Raw genomic sequence first — 7735 nt, forward strand, 5'->3', positions numbered from 1 at the left:
TGTGTGAACACGCTGCCATCTTGTGGCTTTTCTCGCTCATCAGGACCAACTGACACCTAAAGCTCAATTCAAACATTTTTTTTAAGAATCAATTTTTTCAGAATCTGTAGTAATACTAAAACTATAAGGTCCAGGAATCTTGGACCGGGATAAACGATAACCAATGCGGGATTGCAGGGACCCAGGTTCCATTTCAGCTCCGAGATTATTTGTTCTGGGAGATGGGTCAGTCCTCAACGGGATGGATATAAGCACATAAGAAGCTGGGTCCAGACTAGTTTAATGGTAGTCAGACAGATTATTTTAAGAGGATGGAGGAATGAAGGGGTGCCGTCAATCCAGGAGTGGACTTGTGAGATGGCTAGGGTGGCGGCGTTTGAAAAAAATGTCATACAAACGGTTTTCCAGACTGGATGTCTATACCAAGGGGCAATCTCCCGTGCGCAAAGTTTTTCCCCCTACTATGGCCACACCAAGACCCTCCCTTCCATATCATTCACACACTACTATTGGCCAGGCGTCCATGCTTACGCAAGGTAACGTAACCCGATTTGGTCCTATCCCCTGACCAATCGGCTATCCTAACCTTAACCACTCAAGGTCAAGGTCTAACCCCAACCAATCGAGCTGCTTCGTCGGGTGTGGCCATAGTAGGATTATATTCAGGCTTAACGTTCTGCATAAATTAGGGCGTGGTCACTTTGATTGACATGTGCCTCTAGTGAGAGAGACGAGGCTAGCCCTGCAGCTCTGCTCGCTGACACTACAACTAGCTACAGCTAAGGGCTCCCGCACGCTGCCCGCGTGGCGTGAGCGTGTCAGCTGCGTACTGTGTCCGTTTTTATTTCATGTTAACGAGGTCAGAGCTTGCACACTGCCTGCGTGACACGCAAGTCTCAGGCTGCGCCGAAAACGCGTGCACGCTAGGAATAGGACCGACGCCTATTTTTCACGCGACACACAAGTTGGAAGCGTTTCCAGGCAAAATAGAATAGGAAAAGATGTTTTTATGTCATTTTGACACTAATACATATTAATAAATGACATTTTGATGTTTGAAAGTCTCTAGGTTTTGACATAAATGCAGATATAAATGTAATTAAAAAAAAATAAAAAAAAATTATCGATCAAATATTGCACCTGTCAATACAGAACGAGATATTCTGTGGCCTACTTTGCCGTCAATACTGCCGACGTTGTCTTTGCTGTAATCTAATCAGTATATATTTATGTTTAACATGAAGTACTACTGCTTGAGTGCAGTAATCAATGGGAAACATCCACGTGTACAGACAAGGCTAACAGCAGCAGCAGCGCCGCGTCAGACACGTTTCTGGTGTGCAGAGACATCGAAAACGCCACGCAGCCGCCACGCAACTGACACGCAGCAGTAACGCCGCGCTCACGCCACGCAGGCAGTGTGCAGGAGCCCTAATTCGACTCACTGCACTTGACCTTATACCGGCCGTGTTCTTGCCTTTCGGACAATTTTCAAGCAAATATCCAACGCATAATATGGCTTGCTATATGTTTGATTGTACTAATGGACCCTCCCAAGAAGTCTACGCTCCAGTTCTTTCGGTGAGTGAAATTCTAATATATTTTTTAACGTTCGTGAGCATTATTAGCACGTTATTTAGCCATAGACAGAAGCCTCTGCGAAGGACGCTATCGGTATGCTTAACCGGTTTGCACCGAATCTCAAACTTCACTTGTAGTGTTTAAATGTACAGGGATAACACTTAGAACAATGGTATGAGGTTGTAAAATAAATAGTCACTACATTATTACAGTCAACAGCAGGAACCGAGTTAACAGCGCGGCGAAGCTTTGCACCTCGCCGAGAGAAGTGTAGAACTCCGTTGCACTCCGCCTTTCAGTTACACTGACAGTCATGGATGTAAAATAAGACCAGTGACATTGTTTTTTATTATATAACTACTAGAATAGGCATTTTAGATTAGGCCATATTTCCTTTTAGCTGAAATAATTTGATTATGACCTGTTGAACACTGAAGTAATTTAGGTTGTATTGTTTGTCTCTGAGGTGATCCAGACCGGCTGGACCAGCGGATGCTCATCCTAACAAGACTTCTCTGTGCAGTGAACACTTTGAAAGTCATCCCTTGTTTTAAGACAGTCAAATTTTGCCAAATTGTGACACTTGGTTTTTATTCATCAGTTCTATCATCATCATTAGAAAGACAGTAGCTCCCAAGATGGCGGCCGCCTGTATACGAGAACGCGACTGTCTTTATAATCTATCTTTTTAATAAACTGTCTGTACACTTACAATGTTCTCAATGCTTCGGTTAACATGTAGGGACCCTCATTATGCTACCGTGGAAGTGTGGTGATATGTTGAGCCTTTTTAGTGGTATAAATAGCGATTTGTTTTTACTTTCCCTGTGCCCCGAATACTAGCGTTGTAAGCTAATCAGCGGTCCGCGCTAGCTTGTTTCAAACTACAAACGCATTGGATTAGCATGAAAAGATGTCCCAGAGAGCGATCGAGTGGGTACACATCTGTTATTAACCCCTAGGTCCGTTTCGCGTCAGAATTGTCCTTTAATGCCAGGGTGTGGAAGGTGAAGCTGGTCCTCCATCACAGGCATCAGCTCGATTCTGGTGCTGCCACATGAGGACACCCGTGCTGCAATTCTGTAGGGAGTGGGAAGAGAAGATGAGATAATGATCACACTGTGACTATGGGGAAAAAAGGCAGCCTGGTCTCACAGAATTCGGTGAAATGATCACCAACTGTTAACAGCGCATTACGTGGTGATGGCACGGAATGTGTTAAAATTACGTGTGGCCACCACGGAAAACAATGCCAACGTAAAGTCAATGAGAAGATGATGTAGCATTAAGAGCGGCTACGGTAGCAAACTTTCACCCAGGAGACCGGGGATCGTGTGCCGTGTGTCACGTTTCCTAAACCCAACTGTCGCATTCTTCTTTACCTAAATCCAACTGTCCTGTTCTTCTTTTACTAAACCCAACTGTCCCGTTCTTCTTTTCCTTAACCCAACTGTCCCGTTCTTCTTTTCCTAAACCCAACTGTCCCATTCTTCTTTTCCTAAACCCACTGTCCCGTTCTTCTTTCCTAAACCCAACTGTCCCATTCTTCTTTTCCTAAACCCAACTGTCCCATTCTTCTTTTACTAAACTCCACCGTCCCGTTCTTCTTTTCCTTAACCCAACTGTCCCGTTCTTCTTTTCCTAAACCCAACTGTCCCGTTCTTCTTTACCTAAACCCAACTGTCCCGTTCTTCTTTTACTAAACCCACTGTCCCGTTCTTCTTTTCCTAAACCCAACTGTCCCGTTCTTCTTTTCCTAAATCCAACTGTCCCATTCTTCTTTTACTAAACCCAACTGTCCCGTTCTTCTTTTCCTAAACCCAACCGTCCTGTTGTTGTCCCGCGTGTCATGGAAAGCCTACCCATGACCTTTTCCTTAACTTAAGGGGCCACATTAATTTCACAGAATTGTTCCGTGGGCCGATCACGGAATTTTCGGCAATTCCGTGAAAATGCCACAGATTTTGAGTTAAGGGGCCGTGTTCATTTCACGGAATTCTGTGAGATCAGCAGCCAAAAAAGTGTAATAATTGCTTTAGGTAATAGAGAACATAAAGTTAGCTATATGTTTATATACATCGCTGTCAATAGCAGTAATATCACACAAAGCTTTAGTCCCCTGTGGACATTAATATGAGCACTGTTTTCACTAGTGGCGTGGGGAATGAAAGATAATCATAAATATTATCAAAGTGCGGACACGGTACACATTGATTTGATTCAAATTGTTCTTTAAACATGTAAGGATATTAAGTAGGCTACAGTTGCCACAGATTTAGATTGTATTTGTGGCGGTAAATTATCTGACCAGATTGAGGGGGCCCTGAGTTAGTCGTTAGTTGCTGCAGCAGCTCGGATTCAGCCATCACAAACCCCAGCACCGTGGTCTGATCCAGGAGCGCCCCGTCCCCCCTCACTGGCCACCCACTGTGACCGGGGCTTGGCTTTGCAATGGCTGAATTTGAGGTGCTACCAAGGGGGTAAGCTTCGCTTTAGAGCTCGAACCTCCTATGGCGCCATTTTGATGCTACCAAACGATCACACGACGTTAGCATCCCATTGACTCCCATTCATTTTGACGCCACTTTGACAGCGAATAACTTTACATCTGAAGCGTTCAAAGACTCTATTTGTCCATTGTTTATTTCTAAAGAAACACGACAATGTATAAAAGGCTCCATTACCTTGTATCTCACGTTATGGCTCCGTAGCAGACGTTTTTGTAAAAATAGGCTAACGATTGTGTCATAACTAGTGTTGACGAACTGACCGAAGAGCCGGTTAATTAACCCGACTCGTGTCACTGAACCGGGAGAATCGAGTGCCATACGTCAATGAACCGACTCCTGTTTTTTTCCCTTTACCTCATTCGTGCCGTTGTGTGTAGCTGGTATTTTTCTGCTACTGTGTGTGTAGTAATCTAGCTCATTAGCACCTCCACTGGAGTGGTGGTGGTGGTAGAATCAATCAGGAAATGAGCTACCTAGACCGCGCACCAGGCTACTGAACGAGACCAAATGTAACCGTGCAACCGGCCGGCCCGCTCCAGTCATGTAATCGAGCGGTGTCTTGGTTCTCGGCAAGTTTGAGTTATTAACCAAGCCTTGTTTTTGGTGCATCTTAGATGATTGTGTTCATGGCAATTCACACATTATCGATGGGGAAGTACATCACATACAAATACACGTCATGTTATCTTGGTAGTTATGTTAAGTTAAATGTTAGAAGTGAATGTAGCTACACGGTAGGTAGGCTATCACGAGGAGACCGCGCACCAGGCTACCGAATGTAACCGTGGCCGGTGCGTGAGTCTAGTGCCGGTCAGTATGAGTGTGTAAATACTATGTTGAGACCGAATGTAACTGCAACCGCTTGAGTCTTCCGCGGTGTCTTGGTCTTAGTAGAAGAGGCCTTATCACAGGAAAGGCATTAAGGTAAGACACAGGTGATGAGTGGCAGATGTGAGAGAGGGGAAGCAAACAGTTTTTGACTGCAGTCAGACATTGGAGATTCACGCTCGTAAATTGTCAAATTGGCCATCACTTTTAATTCGTTGCTGCCAAATGGGGTGGCAGCAGAGGTGGCAAGGCTTTCTTTTAGGGTGGCATTTGCCACCCTGGTAGATCCGCCCGTTCACTGGTCTCCGTCCAGAGCAACGGGATCTGTTGGTCCAGTTTATATAGTCTATGGGTGCTACAACCGCTCTAACGTCCATCCAGGATGCCGGAGGGCCGGCAGGTGAGCGAAGGTAGCTATAGAACTTGGATGTTTTAGTTTTTATACATGTATGTTAAGCTTGTGTAACATCAGCATCTCAATAGCAAATTAAATGATGCGTTTTGTTTTATAATTTATTTATTTAGTTATAGCTATGCAGCTGAAATAGTCAGCTAAAGGTAATGGCTATGCAGCTGAAATGGTCAGCTAACGGTAATGGCTATGTAGCTGAAATAGTTAGCCAACGGTAATGGCTATGCAGCTGAAATAGTTAGCCAACGGTAATGGCTATGCAGCTGAAACAGTTAGCTAAAAGTAATGACTATACAGTTGAAATAGTTAAAGTATTGCATAAGCGGCTAATAAAGCTAAAAGTAGACCTACTAACTAAACAGTTTAATTAGCTTAAAGTAATGGATACATGGTTAAATCATTTTGCAATCTAAATACTGCCAGTTCAACAAGTGTGAAAATGTTAATATCTACTTTTATGTAATGAATTGTGTTATACATTTGGAACATACATGGGAATTGATGGAGTACATGAGTTCATCTGACAGATATACTCAGAAAACGCAGACGCTGAAGGTGAAAACTCCCACTTGACTCTGCAGTACTGCATCTTTCTAAACTGCAGATTTTCAGAGAGAGCCAGAGGATTTCCTTTGCCTCAGTTTCAGAGGAATCAGCCGCCGACTTCCAGTTTAATCCGTCGGTCGATGCTTTTGATCCTCAAAGGATTCTAAACCCTGCAGCCTTCAGGGGGAAAACCTGAAAACCTGTCCAAACGTCCCAAAGCCTTAAATAGCTGGGTAAGTTAGCGTACAGGCATATTTAAAGGTAATATAAATGCATATTATGTAGGTAACAATCTGACTCAAACAAAACCTCATTTTAAATCCTAAAACCTTTGTATCTGTGTCTTTTCTCTGAGTATTTGTAGATTACAGATACATGTAGGCCAAAGGTGGAAGCAGTATTCAGATATTTACATTACAAATTACAATTAATGTGACATACAACTTAAAAAAAAATGTAAATAACATTTTTTTTTTTTATTAAAAAAGATAAATTGATTTTGGGAATTCTATGAATCGATTTTGAAATCGGTAGAGCTTGAATGTGAAGAGATTTATTTTTGCACACTCTAGAAAATACATTTAAAACAAAAAGGTGCACAAGCCAAAAGAAAAAGACAGCGGCTCCTCAACAGTGCCTAAATCTTTATTTTTCAGTAAGCTACATTTTTTTTTTTTTCCTCTCCAAATTAGACAGTTTTACATCATGACACAGAGTAACTTAAATTATCTATAGCCGACATGTACGCTTGATTCCAGTCTCGATGGAAGAATAGACCCACACACACATAAAACAAAAAAAGAAAGTAAAAAAAGAAAAGAAAATTCAAAACAAAAAAGCCCTCTTGGAACCTCCGTTCCACATCTGTTAAAGGTGTCGTTAGGCAACGTTATCTGTCCAAACCCCAACAGGATGAAGTCATCGATTGTCCACAGCGGTTACAGAGCATGGTTAAGAGTGTTAATGAGTTAAACCACAGTGAGTTGATAAAGAGATCCGAGTCTTGTTCCAGTCAGTTGGTGTGCATTCGTTATTATATATATGTATATATATATCTTTGAGAAATCAAAGCTCCATTTTTTTTTTACGACAAGATGCAACCCTTGAGGAAGAAAACAGAATGGCACTGTCAAAAACAGGAAGTAAGGAGGAGACAGAGAGCTGAGGCGAACGACAGGCTGATATGAGGCTCCGTGTAGAAGTCCATGAGAAAAAAATAATAATAGAAAGCTCCTCAAAAACGCCAGGATGTGAGCGTTTAGGATTAATGCCGGCGATACAGGAGAGGCGTGCAGAACAGTCTTTACCGCCAAAATGAGAGATCCCTTTGAAAGCGGTACCATACAGTCTGGAGGTACCTGCACTTTGCATCAGTCTGGGTTTCTGGGTGGTATGTTTATGTATTCCACACATGCACACATTCACAGTTCAGGGATGCCCAGTTTCTGGATAATCGGCGTTTGTTTTTGTTTTTTTTAACGTCTCAAAAAGTCTGCGGTCGAACGTGCCTCGACCCTCGGCACGCTGTCGACCGCTCGTACAACGCCGCACGAAAATCTGCTCCTACAGTCAGTGCTGTCACATTGTAGATCTCTCCAGATGTGAAGTCTTTGATGGAATCCCCCAAAAAGCCGTAGATGGCAAGCGCTCAGCAATGTACAGGTTTTAACTTGCCCAGTCGAGACAAAAAAAACAACAGCTGTTATTATGGCACAGTTATTGGTTTTCTTTGCCACATCAAAATGCAGTCCAAGTGTGATTGGAAAGGTTTTAAACAGACATCTCAATGTGCGCACGTTACTGTACTGTATGTGCCAGAAAAGCATGTCACTCTGAAACGCGTGTCAAAACAACAACT

This window comes from Sander vitreus, chromosome 12, assembly GCF_031162955.1.
Source record: "Sander vitreus isolate 19-12246 chromosome 12, sanVit1, whole genome shotgun sequence".
Taxonomy (NCBI): Eukaryota; Metazoa; Chordata; class Actinopteri; order Perciformes; family Percidae; genus Sander; species Sander vitreus.